This window comes from Canis lupus, chromosome X (assembly GCF_011100685.1).
Source record: "Canis lupus familiaris isolate Mischka breed German Shepherd chromosome X, alternate assembly UU_Cfam_GSD_1.0, whole genome shotgun sequence".
Lineage (NCBI taxonomy): Eukaryota > Metazoa > Chordata > Mammalia > Carnivora > Canidae > Canis > Canis lupus.
Window position 1 is genome coordinate 121,707,368 of NC_049260.1, and position 16,735 is coordinate 121,724,102.

The window sequence follows — 16,735 nt, forward strand, 5'->3', positions numbered from 1 at the left end:
ATGATATGTCATATGGAGTATGAGTATGGTGAATGATCAAAAGGCACAAATGGAAGCATGGTGAATGATCAAAAACTTAAAGGAGCAGAGAATCATGGTTTAGAGCTTGTTCACATGGATATGGTATGAGATCAAAAATACAATACAGGAACAGAAATTTGGGGGCAAAAGCAGGTGCAAATAGTGAAAAGGGAAACATCACAGTATATACTCAAATAGCAATGGGGCATGAACAAAGATCCCTGGCACTTGAGCTTCTAATGTACAATCAAATTATAATGTACAATCAAATTATATGCTAAGAGCCAGGATACAGAGGCAAAAGGGTAATATAGAAACTGACAGCAATAGGGATGCCTGGGTGGCTCAGTTGGTTAAGCATCTGCCGTTGGCTCAGGTTATGATCCCAGAGTCCTGGGATGGAACCACACATCAGGTTTTCTGCTCAGTGGAGAGCCTGCTTCTCCCTCTTCTCACCCCCTGCTCATTCATTCTCTCTCTCTCTCTCTCTCTCTCTCTCTCTCATAAAAAAAAATATTTAAAAAAGAAACTGGGGATCCCTGGGTGGCGCAGCGGTTTAGCGCCTGTCTTTGGCCCAGGGCGCGATCCTGGAGACCCGGGATCGAATCCCACGTCAGGCTCCTGGTGCATGGAGCCTGCATGGAGCCTGCTTCTCCTTCTGCCTATGTCTCTGCCTCTCTCTCTCTCTCTCTGTGACTATCATAAATAAATAAAAATTAAAAAAAATGTTTAAAAAAGAAACTGACAGCAATAATTGGAAGCCATAAAAAGGGAGTTCAAAATAAATTTGCTATATAAACTTATTTCTGTAAAACAGAAAATGGCAATCTCATTACAACAGTAGACATGATTATGTCATACACAAAAACCATGGTATATGAACATATCAGATAAACATGATGCACATATAAGAGAAGTTAGTAAGTAGAGAAAGCCATAGAATAATACTTACTGAAGTAGGCTTAATATAATAATTAAGAAATTATAAAATAAGATGACATGGAATGGTCCAGGAGCAGATGGCAATTACTCAATACATGACATCATGGCAAATGCTCAGACATTTGTGTGTTGTGAAGATACCATGAGTGCTTAAACATTTGACTATAATGTAAACCAAGACAATCTCAGAACATAGGATATCACTCATAATATGGAGAAAGGAAAACAATACTAGTATAATAATAATGCCAATGATGATGATAATAGTTCATACTTATTTAGTACTTATTATATACCAGGAACTAAGAACTTTACATATAATAATTATTTTACTTTCACAACAGGTACATGAGGTAGGTATTACTATTACTATTATTTTAGGATTGAGGAAACTAAGGTATAAAGGTAGGAAGTGACTTTTACATCAGTCTAACCACACTATATATCAATGATGCTGTGCTATCTCTGATATACATGGTGGGTGATCAAAAATACACAGTAAAGAAGCTAATGGCCATATTGTTCACACAGACAGTGAACACTGTTGCCTAAGTAGATTCATAGCCCATTATCAAACATCCGAGGTGCATGAGCAGCCACCACAGTAGGTAGAACATTTGACCACAAGGCACAATCCAATCATCCTGCAATGTGGGCTAATACCAGGATTACACAGGTATAGGCAAACCAGATGCTGTCAAAATTAATAAACTGTTATTCATGATACAGAAGATTCCATTCCTAATTCAGAAGTAGACAATAACTACATTTTTACAGAATCATAGTATATGAGTAGAAATCTATAAACCCAAACATATCATATGAACAGAAATTCCTTACGCATGTTCAGACCACCAGGAAAAATGAGCCAACACCTATATAAAACAAAGAAAATAACCACTTAGCGAAAATTGCACAGATAATCACAATATAAGATCAAAAAGCCACAACACAGGAAGGAATTACTTGCTCCAGGAGCAGAGGGTAATGGTGGGGAAATATGATATATGCTCAGATGATCACAATGCAAAATCAATCAATCACTGTTAATTGTTTGAACATGACACATATCAATATGCTTTGAACATATATCAATTATACAAATACAGGTGGAAATGGTAAAGTAGTCTTTGTGCTGTTCTTGCTCAGGTAGATGTGATGAGTAATGAAGAACATAACACAGCAATAAATGACTTTATTGAGGGAGACATTATTACAGAAAGGAGAAATAAGGCATAACATCAGATGACCATGTTGGAAGCAGAGCCACCACCAGTAATGTAGCATATGACTGAGACGTACAATCAGATAATCTCAGAATGCAGGCTGACAATCACAGTAAAGAACAAAAAGACGTACTAACTTAATATTGTCAGCATTTACTATATGCCAGGCACTAATCTAAGCATTTTACATGTAACACTTTGAATCCTCACAACAACCCTATGAGGTAGGTATTATCATTACTATTATTTTGCAGTTGAGAAAACAGGGACACAAAGGGGTGAAATGACTTGTGCAAGGACACCAAGCTATTAAATGGCAGAACTGGGATTAAATACAAGCATTCTAACTTCAGAGTCAGCACTGTGCATATACACTGATGGTGCCATGCTTCCTCAAATGGACATGGTACAAGATTTAAAAATACAAAGTACAGGAACAAATGGCTTTGGTCCAGAAGTAGGCGGCAATGTAGCAAAAGTAGACACCGTAGCACATGCTCAAACATCCGTGGTGCATGAGCAGCCACCACAGGAGTCTGAGCATTTGACTACGATGCACACTCAGAAGATCCTGCAACATGAGCTGACATCCAGTGTATAGGAGTAGATACTGAAGACGAAGGAGGAAGTAAACACATTGAGGTAAATACCCATGGTGCACAAAATGATATTTATGGTACAGAAATTTTCATTCTTAGTAAAAAGCAGACAGTGATGGTGCATTTTAACACACATGATGAATAAACAGAACGTTATAGTAAAACTTCAAGCACAATAGAAAAGTAGAATGCATTATGCAGTTTTATATAACTATAGAGGATGAACCAACAGCTATTTAGAGTCAAGAGACAAAGTACAACAGAAAATAACCATGAGTGGAGACATCACAGATGAATTTGGTACACAATCAAAACATCTCAATACATAAATGATTGTTTCAGAATCAGATGTCAATACCATATAGAGACACCATGAAATATGTTCACATAACACTTGATGAAAGCCATCAGCAATGCTTTATCATTTGATTATAATGTATACAGGTAAACAAAAACCCTCTATACTATATTATAGCAGTCTTGATACAGGAGCCACAAGACAGAGGCTATGATATAAAAACTTGTTTTTGGAGAAGAAAACCATGTTATGGTGCTGATATCTGATACTCAGATACTGTGCTTTACATAAAAGCCATGGTAGAGGAGTGAATAGTTTTGTCCATAACTATAAGTTAGATTTGCCAAAGGAGACCTGACACCAGATACTCAGATGACCGTGTTGCATTAAGAGCCACACCTAGTATTTGAGCACTTGATTATGACGCTTACCTATACAAACCTATAGCATGAATCAAAAGCAATGACACAGAAGCAAATAAACATGCCAGTATGCTTCCTGAAATGGACAAGGTTGGTGATTTTTAAAAACACAACGTATTTCTTTAGAAGCAGATGGCAATGATGAAACAGGTGGAATTAGGGTACATGTTCAAACAACCTGATACCTGAACAGCCACCACAGGCATTTCACTGTAATGCACACTCAGAGAAGCCAGTGACATGCAAAAACATCTATCATCTTTGAACATATATAGTGCAGGAAAAAGCAGGAGTGATGAAGGAGTAGAGAGCCACAGAATAGGAGCAAATTACTATAAAACATAAACTCATATACACGATGCATGAAACACCATTTCCCTGTGGAGCTGTAGGCAATGAAGTTTTCTGCTCAGGAACCATGGGATATGAGTATACAAGCATGCTGCATGCTCAGACAACAATGTGTGTGAGCAAAAACCTAGAATACAAAAGTATGGGGGCGTGATACAAAAGCAAACATGTAGTGGAATAGGCTTAGATAGACTGGGCATATGGATAAAGGAAACAATACATGAATACATTTTCTTTAGGTCAGCAGCATATGGCAATAATGCTAGAGGGGATATCATGGCAAATGTTCAATCATGGTGCATAAACAACTACCACTAATGTTTGAGCATATTACTGTGATGTACACCCAGACACTCCATGAAAAGGAGCTGAGGACCACAATATAGGGGCAAATGAACAAGAATATTAAGCGAGATAATGATGATAAAAGAGCTGAAAACAATTACGCAGGAGCTAATAGGGTAGTGCAGATAGCAGTTATTCAAAGGGAGACTCGATGGCATACGCTCATGTCATGGTGCATTAAATGCTAGTATAATGCACAATGTCTGAGTATTATGCCATAATGGATACCTAGAGAACTCCAGAATTTGAGCTGACAATCATGATAGAGAATCAAGGGACACAGTATCATTTATCATAATCATCACCACATACATCTTACTACATGCCAGGTAGTGTTCAAGATATTTATGTATAATAACTCACATAATCCTCACAATAATCTAATGAGGTATTATTTCTGTCTTTTTGCAAGAAAACAAAGCATAGAAATATGAATTGATATCCCCAGGATCCCACAGCTAGTAAGTGGATAATTCAGGATTCAATTCTACTCATTTTGGCTCTTAAATACTACAATAAATGTCAATATGCTGTGATTCTTTTGACAGACATGATAGAAGATTTAAAAACAGAATAATGAATGGCATTGTTCCAAAAGCAGATGGTGATGTTGCACAAGTAGACACCATAGCACATGCTCAAACATTCATGGTGCATAAGCAGCCACCAAGGAGTCTGAGCATTTGACCATGATGCACACACAGAAGAACCTGCAACATGAGTGACATCCAGGTTATAGGAGTAAACAGTGATGAAAAAGGAGAGAAAACTCATTATAATAGCAAAACCATGGTGCACAAACTAATATACATGGTACAAAATAGAAATTCCCAGTATAAGAGTACACAGTGATAGTGTATTTTCAAACAAGCAGAGTGTTTAAGTGGAAATGCATAGTATAACGTCAAACATAGTATATAAGCAGAAATTCATTATGCACGTTTAGACTATCATGGAAAATGAGTCAATTCATATATGAAAGAGGGGACTTATATGGTACACCAACAAAGAACCATAGAGTGAAAAATTGCTCAGATAAGTTTTTTTAGTTACTGGAATGTATGGCATTAGTCCAGGAGCAGATCACACCCACACACCTGTAGGACATGCACAACCACACACCTATAGGACATAAGATGTTAATTACAATACAGGCATAGATGTACAAGATATAGAAATAAACTATGGTATGATTCTTACTCAGATAAATATGATACGTGATTTTAAAAAAAAGTTACCATACAAGCAATGAAGGATTTTGGTCTGGGAGAAGAGGACAATGGTACAAAGGGAGACTCAGATTAACATAATGCCTAACTAAAAATAATCATGAATATCTAGAATTTGTGTTTGAGCCTGTTATATACTCAAACTACGCCATTATGTGAGCTAACAGCTATGATACAGTTAGTAGACATGGTACAGAAGTAGACAGCAAATACGGAGGAAACAACCATTGTGTAGGAACTAATGACCACAATATAAGAGTCAATACCCAGGGGCACCTGGGTGGCTCAGTGGTTGAGTGTCTGCCTCCAGCTCAGGTTGTGATCTCAGGGTTCTGGGATTAAGTCCCACGTCTGGCTCCCTGCAGGGAGCCTGCTTCTTCCTCTGCCTGTGCCTCTGCCTCTCTCTCTGCTTCTCATGAATAAATAAATAAAAACTTTTAAAAAATAAATAAATACATAAACAAACAAACATAAAAGCAAATTTTGAGTGAGAAATACAAGTTTTCAGTTTTGGAATGAATAAATCATGGGAATAAACGTCACAGCATAAGGAATATAATCAATGATATTATGATAGCAATGGATCAGGACAGATGGCAGCCACACTTGTAGTGAACACAGCATGATGTATAAACTTGTCAAATCATTATATTGTACACCCGAAACTAATGTAACTCTGTGTGCCAACACAAAATAAATAATAATTTTTAAATTATACATATTCAGAGACATAATGTACAAAATGCTTACTTCCATATTATAACAAAATTAAGATAAATAAACCATAACATGAAGAACAAAGAAAAGCAAATGTTGAAACTGTTAAGTATCAGTTAATAGTGATGAAGATTTCATTATCTTACTCACCATATTTTCCAAAATGTTATTCTCTCATTTCAGTAAGTATGTCACATCTTCATCAAGATAGACTCTAAATCTTGATTGCAATGGTCTACCAATTTTGGTTCTTCAAAAATTCTATTCAGTGCTTCATCATGTATAAAATTTTAAATGCATTTTAAGTAAATAATAAATATTATTGAAAAGCTTTAAAGAATAAATATCTTTAAGTGTAGATGCTGTTATGGGTAGAATTATGTCTCCTCCAAAAACAGACTTGGAAGTTCTAACTCCTAGTATCTATAAATGTGACCTGATTTGGTTATAGTGACTTTGAAGATATAATCAAATTTAAGATGAGGATCATACTGGATTAGGGTAGGTCCTAAATCCAATGGCTGGTATCCTTATAAGAAGAGGGAAATTTAGAGAGAACGTTCTGTAACAACAGAGGCAAAGATTTCAGTGATGATTACCAGAAACTTGAAGAGGCAAGGATAGATACTCTTCTAGAGCCTTTGGAGGGAGAATAGCCCTCCCAACATCTTGATTTTGGACTTTTAGCCTCCAGAACCGTGAGAAAACAAATTTCTATTGTTTTAAGCTACCCAGTTTGTTGTACTTTGTTACAGCAGCCCTTTAAAAACTAATATGGGGTGCCTGGGTGGCTCAGGGCATGATCCCGGGATCCTGGGATCGAGTCCCACATCAGGCTCCCCTCAGGGAGCCTGCTTCTCCCCTGCCTATGTCTCTGCCTCTCTCTGTGTATCTCTCATGAATAAATGAATAAAATCTTTTAAAAAATAAATAAAAACTAATATAAATAGCATTGTTGCAAAAGGAGAGGTCATGGTACATGATTAAATGTATAAGTAAATATATAAAAATATATCTCTCTATAGTTTTACTATCTGAACAAAATGCACACTCAGAAAACCTCCAAATATTATCAGTCAGCCATAATATATGAGTGAATATATATCAGTCAAGTAAAGTGTGCTGACATTTATCTATTAGAAGTGGAGTGTAGTCATTTACAAGTATCTATCTTTAACTGTAGTCAACATTGTATATAAAAAGACTTTATATATATGTATATACATATATGTATATTTAAATAATGTAACATATCAAGAAAACAATGATTCATGAGCTTATAATCATATTACAGTAGCTTAAAGCTCCAATAATAGTATATAATGTCATAGTCTGTGTTAAGGTGAACTACCAAAAATGTAAGTTGTACAGAACACTGGAAGTTATAGGCCCTGGCTCTACCTAAAGAAGATCAAGAAAAGATGACCATGGTAAGTGCTGAAGTAACCATGGTACATAGACAGACATCACTGATATATGGCTTGAACTAGATGATAACTAAATTTCCAGGTCCAATATTCCATAATTCAGAGAAATATCAACTGAGAATGAAGCAGGAACATAAGCAGCATTGAGTCCATATTTACCTTTTTTTCCCTAGCTCTAAGCTTTGCTTAGGATTAGAAACCTCCACCTCTATTAATTCTGAGGTAATAGTAAAAATATTAATGAAAATTTATTTCATGAAATTATTGACTATATAGCAAGGGACAAATTCTGTACTAGGGATGGGAATACTGATATTTTTAAAAGGCAAAAAGTCCTTAAGGGGAAAAACAAAGAATAACATTTACTTTAAGGCAGAAATAAATAACTGAAACAACATTATAAGCAATGTGATGCTAGCCAAATGGAGAACGAAAAATCAATCATGATTTGGAAAGACCAAAAAGAGTGTAGAATTAGAGAAAGAAGTTTACAACTTAGTGAAACTTGAAAAAGATATCAAGAAATTGGATAGATGTTTGTAAGAGTTAATACTTTATACCTGTTTTAAAAAAAACAGCCTGGCTTAACAAGGAATATTTGTTTAAACATCTAAATTCAGTAAAAATACATCCATATGAAGTTTATGGAAAACTTCAGACTTGATGTTGAAACATTAAAAGACTTCTCAATAAAGTGAGAAAAAAGATAAAATTGACTTTTAACAGTATTATATCATATATTATTATAAAACCCAAGCCAGTAAATTAAGCTAAGAAAGGAAAATGGATAAATACTACAAGAGAAAAAACTATCACTTTGGAATAAAGAATTTCTATGCTATAAAAACATACCAGTTAACACCCTTTGTAAACACCAGCAATAACTAATTGGAAAATGTAACAGGAAAAAAAGCAACATTTAACATTAGAAATGAAACTATAAAAATTGAGAAATATGAGGTGCCTGGGTGGCTCATTTGGTTAAGTGTGTCTGCCTTTGGCTCAGGTCACGGTACTAGGGTCTGAGGATTCAGCCCCATGCTGGGCTCCATGCTTAATAGGGAGCCTGCTTCATCCTCTCCCTCTGCCTGCCACTCCCCCCTGCTTGTTTGTCTCTCTGTGTGTAAAATAAATAGGTAGAACCTTTAATAAATAGAGAAATATATTTAAAAACCTATTTAAAGGACACTATAAAACTTTACTTAGAACTTCTGAAATGGTTGGGAAAGACTTTATACAGACCAATACACCCACTAAGAAAATCTAGAAAATTGAGGTGAAGTATGTGTATGTTTTATTCCATCAAAAAGCTAGCAAGACAAACAGAATTTGAGGGGCACAGGCCTCGGAGTAAAGGGAAACTCACTGATGTGGATCTGATCTACTACACCTCTTAATCTCTGTAGGAATTAGCTGGCTGGCAAGAAACATAGGCAGAAAAGCTTAAAAATTAAGGAGAAAGCAGCTACTAAGAAATAGACAAGGTGAACAGAGCTTTTTACAGTTTCATGGAGATGATGAGACAAAAATCAAAGTTCAGAAATTCAAGTAACTCTGGTTTAAATAACAAGATTTGGGAGAAGAGTAAATAAATGAGTATGATAGTCTGCACCACATTTTCCATAGTGGGAAATTCACTTATTTCTAAATGGCTGTACTGGAGAACACAAATAGAAAAGAGATATTAAAATGACGACAAAGTGGGCAGTTATCAGCAGTCTTAGGGAGCTTGGGGCCCAAGATGGTGAGGAGTCCATAATAAGCATCTAAATTTTCAGTTCAGATGCTAAAGAACTACACAAAGAGTAAAAAGTGGACTACAAAGATACAATGCCTTACCAAAACAAACAACAACCAACCAACCTCATCCTTGACGTATCTTAATATCTGACTAAAGTAACCTGCTTCCATTTTAATTGCCTGCCAGAAGCTAAAGCAAATACTTTCTAAAAATTATAACGGAGAACTTTTGTTTCCAGATGACAATAAATTTATTTCTCCCTATTCCTTCCAAGTCATTATAATTAAAACCCTAGGCATAAAGCAATAGAAAATCATTAAGGGATGCTGAGAGGTAGAAAGAGAAAGGCAGACTGGCTAAGGACCTTGGGACTTATGGAACAACACAGCAATGAGTTCCTTACATTTTCTTTTTACCTCCCAATTATCCCAAACTATCCCTGCAACAAAGCAGCAGACCAAAAACAAAACAAAAACAAACAAAAAAACACAACACCCTAAGAAAAGCCTGCTCACTCTAGCCAAAGAATGAAAAAAGACAGCAGTTCAGCAAAACAGAAAACTTACTGATAATACCTGCTCTACCCTATCCAACCACTACAAACCCCCCACCACCAGCAGTGAGGGCTAGAGGAGTCCAAGTAAGGAGTTTGAACTTCCAACTCTATCCAACAGTACAGACAATCTGACCTCATGATCCCTTCCTCTGTGGATACAGCACCAGTAGTGGCTGAGTGAGGGGTCTGGACTCTAAACAGAGGGAAAGCAGAAGAATCAGAAGATATTTTTAGTTTTCATTGTTTAAGGAAATTTCTGTTAAATCACTAGCTGACTAGCTAACAAAACACAGACTTCATCAACCACAAGAACAAAGAATACAGTATTTAGAAACTAGCTTAAAAGAACTTCTACACAAACAAAAACTATAACCCACAAAAAGCAGCAACAACAAACCCTGTGGTAGAGGCAGAGAGTATTTGGTCTCCAGAGTTAACACAGTATATTCCCATAATGTCTACTTTACAAAAAAAAAAAAAATCAGAAGGCATGTAAAGATAAGAGAAAATATGGTATGTTCATAGAAAAACAAGAAATGGAAACTATCCCAAATGAGGCTGAGATATTAGACTTACTAAACAGAGACTTCAATTGTTTTAAATATGCTAAAAAAAAAACAAGAGAACAATGTCTGACCAAACAGAGAATATCAACAAAGAAATAGAAGTTATAAATTCTGAAGTTGAAAAATACAATAACTGGAATGAAAAATTCATTAGAAGGGTTCAGCAGATTTGAGTAGCAGAAAAAAAGAAATCAAACTTGAAGACAGCTCAATTAAGTTTTTCAGTCTGAAGGAAAAAAGAAATGAAAGAATGAGAAAAATGAACACAACTGAATGTAGACACGCAAAAAAAAAAAAGGAAGTTGGATCCTTTTTACTCAGCATTTACAAAAATTAATTCAAAATGAATCAGAGGCCTAAATATAAGAGCTAAATTTATGATATATGAAATTCTTAGAAGAAAAATAGAAGTAAGTCTTCACAAATATGGACTAAGCAGCAGTTTCTCAGAGACACCGAAAACACAAGAAACAAAAGAAAAAATAGATAAATTGGACTCCATCAAAATTAATAACTCTTGTGCATCAAAAGACACAATCAAGAGAGTGAAAAGACAAATGAGAGAAACATTTGCTAATCGTATATCCGATAAAGATCTAGTATCCTGAATATAGAGTTCTTACAACTCAACAACAAAGCCGAACAACCCAATTATAAAAGATGGACCAAGGGTAAATTTTATGGTATGTGGATTATATCTCAATAAAGCCGTTAAAAAGAAGTATCACATAAAATTCCCTTCTTTCTACCAATTCTTTTTAAATTGGCAAAAGTACTTGAATAGCCATTTCTCCAAAGCTATACAAATGACCAACAAACACATGAAAAGATGCTAATGTCATTCAGGAAATGAAAATTAAATCCATAATAAATAAGATAACATTTCATAGCCACTAAAATATCTATAAAGAAAAGGAAACATACAGAAAATAACAAATACTGGTAAGGATGTGGAGAATTTGGCATTGTTATATAGTGTTGGTGGGAACGCAAAATGGACAGTTTGGTAAGTCCTCAATAAGTTAAACATAGAATTAGTATATGACTCAACAACTGCACTCCTGAGAATACAACTAAAAAATTGTAAAACAGGTGTTTAAACAAAAAATTGTACATAAATGTTTACAGATAGCACTATTCACAATAGACAAAAGATGGAAATAACCCAATGTCCATTAAAAGATGAATGAATAAATAAAATGTGGCATATCTATACAATCAAATGTCATTCAGGCATAGAAAGTAATGAAGTAGTGATACATGCTACAACATGAATGAAACTTGAAAACATTCTAAGAAACAAGACACAAAAGGCCACATATTGTATGATTCCACTTATATGAAATATGTAAAACAGGTAAATTCATAGATAGACAAAGCCAATTAGTAGGCTGTCAAGGGCTTGAGAAAGGGTGCAATGGAGTGCCTAGTAATAGACATAAGCTTTCCTACTGAGGTGACAAAATATTCTGGACCTGGACATAGATAGTGCAAAACAATGTGAATACACTAAATCTCACTGAAGTATATACAATAAAATAATTAAAGTGGTAATAAACAAATCAATAAATAAGCCCAAGAGACCTGTGGGACATCTGCATGAGTACTCCAAAGGAAGAGGGAGAGTATAAAAACAGAAAAGAGTTTAAAGAAATAACGACTGGAAACTTTCCAAATATGAAGAAAGACACAAATCTACACACCCAAGAACCTAAACAAACTACATATTTTTTTTTTTATTTACAAACTACATATTGGTCAAATTCAAAACGATCCCAAACCAAGACATGCTATAGGCAAATTTTCAAAGACAAAGAAAATACTGTGAAACAAGCAAAAGAAAAGTGGCATCACATACCAGTGATCCTCAATAAGATTATCACCTAATTTTTCATCAAAAACTTTCAGAAAATAAACCCAGGGACAGATGATTCACTAGAAAATTTACCAAATACTTTAAAGATATGGCACAAATTTGACAAATTTTCTTCTAGAATTAGAAGAGGAGGGAACAGTAGCAAACTCATTTTATGAAGCCAATATTGTCCTGATTCCAAAACCAAAGGCAGTATTTTTTTTATTTTTATTTATATATTCATGAGAAACACAGGAGAGAGACACAGGGAGAGGGAGAAGCAGGCTCCATGCAGGGAGCCCGACGTGAGACTCGATCCCAGGTCTCCAGGATCACGCCCTGGGCTGAAGGCAGCACTAAACCGCTGAGCCACTCAGGCTGCCCAAGGCAGTATTTTTTAAAGAAAATTACAAGCCAATATTCTACATGAATATAGGTTTCTTAGACCCTTAAGAAAATATTTGTAAATTGAATCCAGCATAATATATAAAGACAATTGTACACTATAACTAAATAGGATCTACTCCAGTTATGCAAGGTTGGTTCAATGTTTGAGTATCAATTTAATACACCATAACAAATGCTAAAGAAGCAAAATCATAGAATCATATCAACCGACATAGAAAAATAACTTCAGAAATTCCAACATCTTTTTGTAATAAAAACTTGCAACACTAGTACTTTGATACAATACCAACTAATGTGTAAAGCAAAATTTTAAAAAAACAATTCTGGTTGAATATAAAATACTATATACTTGACCTTGAACAACACAGGGGCTAGGGGCACTGACCTCCTTCACAGTCAAAAATTCACATATAACTTTTAACTCTCTAAAAACTTAACTACTAATCATCTACTGTTGAGTGGAAGCCTTGCTAATAACATAAATAACTGATTAACACCTATTTTATATGTTATATGTATCATATACTGCATAGTTATAATAAAGTAAGCTAGAGAAAAGAAAATGTTAAGAAACAAAACAGATGAACATGGGGAAGGGAGGGGAAATAAAATAAGGCAAAGTCACAGAGACAAACCATAAGAGATTCTTAACTCTATAGAACAAACTGAGGGTTGCTAGAGGGGAGTAGGTTGGGGGAATGAGGTAACTGGGTGATTGGCATTAAGGAAGGCACTTGATGTAATGAGCACTGGATGTTACATGCAATGGATGAATCACTAAATTCTACCTCTAAAACTAATATGCACTATACATTAATTACTTGATTTTAAATACAATTTTAAGAAAGTCATAAGGAAGAGAAAATGTATTTATAGTACTGCACTGTATTTATAAAAACAAATCCACATATGAATGGATATAGTTCATAGTTCAAACCCCTATTGTTCAAAGGTCAACTATATAAGCACTATGGAAAATTGTTTGGCGGCTTTTTAAAAACGTAAACATTTTCATACCATAAGATCACACTTTTGGGCATTTGTCCTGAAGAAATGAAATTTTATGTACACACAAAAACATATATACTTACAACAGCTTATTCTTAATAGCCCCAAACTGGAGACAATATAAAAGTTTTTCAACAGGCAAATTGCTGAACAAGTTTTGATAACTATATACTATAGAATACCACTGAGCAATAAAAGGAATCAACTGTTGATGCATGCAACAACTTGAATGGATCTCAAAAGTATCACGTTTAGTAAAAATGCCAGTATTTTACCAAAGAAGATACACGGATGAGAAATAAGAATATGAAAAGATTCTCAATATCATTTCTCATTAGAGAGTTGCAGATTGAAACAATAATGAGATATCACTACCACCTGTTAGAATGGCTAAAATCCAAAATACTGACAACAGCAAATGCTAGCAAGGATGAAGGGCAACAGAACTCTCATTCATTGCTGGTAGAAATGCAAAATAGTACAGCCACTTCAGAAGACAATCTGACAGTTACTTGCAAAGCTAAACAGAGCCTTACCATATGATCCAGCAATTGTGCTCCTTAGTATTTACCCAAACAAGCTGAAAACTTATTTACATGCAAAAATGTACACATGAATGTTGATAGCAACATTATTCATAATTGCCAAAAATAGAAGCAACTAAGATGTCCATCAATGGATGACTGAAAAACTTTGGTACATCCATACAACTTAATATTATCTAGCAATAAGATATGAGCTATTAAGCAATGAAAATACATGGAGGATCCCTAAGTGCATATTGCAAAGTGAAAAAAAAAACAGTCTGAAAAGGCGATATACTATATGATTCCAATTACAGGACCTTCTTGAAAAGGTGATAATATAAAGACTAAAAAGATCAGTGGTTGCCAGGAGTTCAAGGAGGAGAGAGGAAGAGATGAATAAGTAGAACACAGGGATTTTTAGGGTTAGTGAAACTATTGTGCATGGTACAGATAATGGTAGATAAGCCCATAGATATAGTATTAAAACTCATAGAACTATAGAACACAAAGAGTAAACCCAACTGCAAACTATGGACTCTTGTTAGTAGTAACATATTAATATTTGTTCATCAATTATGACAAATGTACCACACTAATGCAAGATGTCAATAATAAGGAAGACTGGGAGGGGAGGGGAAAAGGGTACTCTGTACTTACTGCTCAATTTTTCTGTAAACCTAAAGTTGCTCTAAAAATAAAGTTCTTTAATTTTTAAAAGCAAATCCCAAAAAGGATACATAATATATAATTACATTTTTAAAAAGGATTAATTGATTGAAGCAAGAGAGAGCAGGGGAGAGAGGCAGAGGGAGAGGAAGAGTCTTAAGCAGACTCTGTATTGAGTGCCAAGCCCAACACAGGTCCCAATTGCATGACCGTGAGATCACAACCTGAGCAGAAACCAAGAGTCAGATGTCCAACTGACTGCACCCCCCAGGCACTCCTAGAATTATATTTATATAGTATTATCAAACTGGCAAAACTATAGAAAACAGATTAATGTTTTCCAGGGTAAGAGACAGGGGTGGGAAGTATTAGGTGCTATCTTATTTTATTTTATTTTTATTTTTTTAAAGATTTTATTTATTTATTCATCAGGGACACACACACACACAGAGGGAGAGAGAGAGAGGCAGACACAGGCAGAGGGAGAAGCAAGCTCCATGCAGGGAGCCCGACGTGGGACTGGATCCCAGGACTCCAGGATCACACCCTGGACCAAAGGTAGGCGCTAAACTGCTGAGCCACCCAGGGATCCCCTTAGGTGCTATTTTAAAAGGGTAACACACAGGAATTTCTTTGTGGTGATTGAACAGTTCTGTATCTTGACTGTGGTGGTAGTTATACAAATCTATACATGGGATTAAATTGCATATAACTACAAACACAAACATACACAAAAGGAACTACAAACACACAAACAAAAATAAGTGCATGTAAAAACATTCTCGTATGACTACAGTACAATACAGTTAATGAGGTTTGTGGCCTAGTTAATACAAGTATCATCAAGGATGTGAAGAAAAGAAAACTCTTGTGTACTGTTGGTAGGAATTTTTTTTAAGATTTTATTTATTTATTTATGAGAGACAGAGAGAGGCAGAAACACAGGCAGAGAGAGAAGCAGGTTCCTCACAGGGAGCCTGACATGAGACTCGATCCTCAGATCAGGATCACGCCCTGAGCCAAAGGCAGATGCTCAACCACTGAGCCACCCAGGCATCCCTGTTGGTGGGAATTTAAATTGGTGTGGCTGTGATACAATATGGAGTTTCCTCAAAACATAAAAAAAAAAAAATAGAACTACCATATGATTCAGCGATTCCACTTATAGATATTTATCTGAAGAATAAAAATTCTAACTTGAAAAGACATATGCACCATGTTCATTGCAGCATGATTCACAATAGCCAAGATACAGAAACTACCTAAGTGTCCAATAACAGATAAATGGACAAAGAAAATGTGATACACACAAAAAAAATGGAATATTATTCATCTATAAAAAAGAATGAAATCTTGCCATTTGTGGCAACATAGATGTTGAGGGTATTATGCTAAGTGAAGGAAAAGACAAATACTTATGATCTCAGTTACATGTGAAATCTAAAACAAAAAAAACAGCAAAATTCATAGATACAAACAACAGGTTGCCAGAGGTAGGGGATTGGCAAAGGTGAAATGGGTGAAGGGGGTCAAAGGTACAAACTTCCACTTATAAAATAAATAAGTCATGCATATGTAATGTACATCACGTTGACAATAATTAACAATACTGCATTGCATATTTAAAAGTTGCTGAGAGTAGGGCAGCCCCGGTGGTGCAGCGGTTTAGCGCCACCTTCAGCCCAGGGCGTGATCCTGAAGAACCGAGATCAAGTCCCACGTCGGGCTCCCTGCATGGAGCCTTGCTTCTCCCTCTGCCTGTGTCTCTGCCTCTCTCTCTGTCTCTATGAATAAATAAATAAAATCTTTAAAAAATTAAAAAAATAAAAGT

The 16,735-nt window shown here is 35.3% G+C and overlaps 2 protein-coding genes and 2 non-coding genes across 5 annotated transcripts in view; 1 reads left to right on the forward strand and 3 right to left on the reverse strand.

The window, feature by feature from the left end:
• Positions 1–16,735, forward strand: part of LOC119868539 (melanoma-associated antigen 9-like) — a 778,808-nt gene that overhangs the window by 520,865 nt on the left and 241,208 nt on the right. The gene's annotated exons all lie outside the window — the stretch shown is intronic.
• Positions 1–16,735, reverse strand: part of GABRA3 (gamma-aminobutyric acid type A receptor subunit alpha3) — a 309,088-nt gene that overhangs the window by 249,038 nt on the left and 43,315 nt on the right. The window lies entirely within an intron of this gene.
• On the reverse strand, positions 2,669–2,749 carry MIR105A (microRNA mir-105a). Its single transcript, NR_049469.1, has one exon. It is a non-coding gene; the product is annotated as a microRNA mir-105a (primary transcript).
• Positions 4,824–4,903, reverse strand: MIR105B (microRNA mir-105b). Its single transcript, NR_049470.1, has one exon. It is a non-coding gene; the product is annotated as a microRNA mir-105b (primary transcript).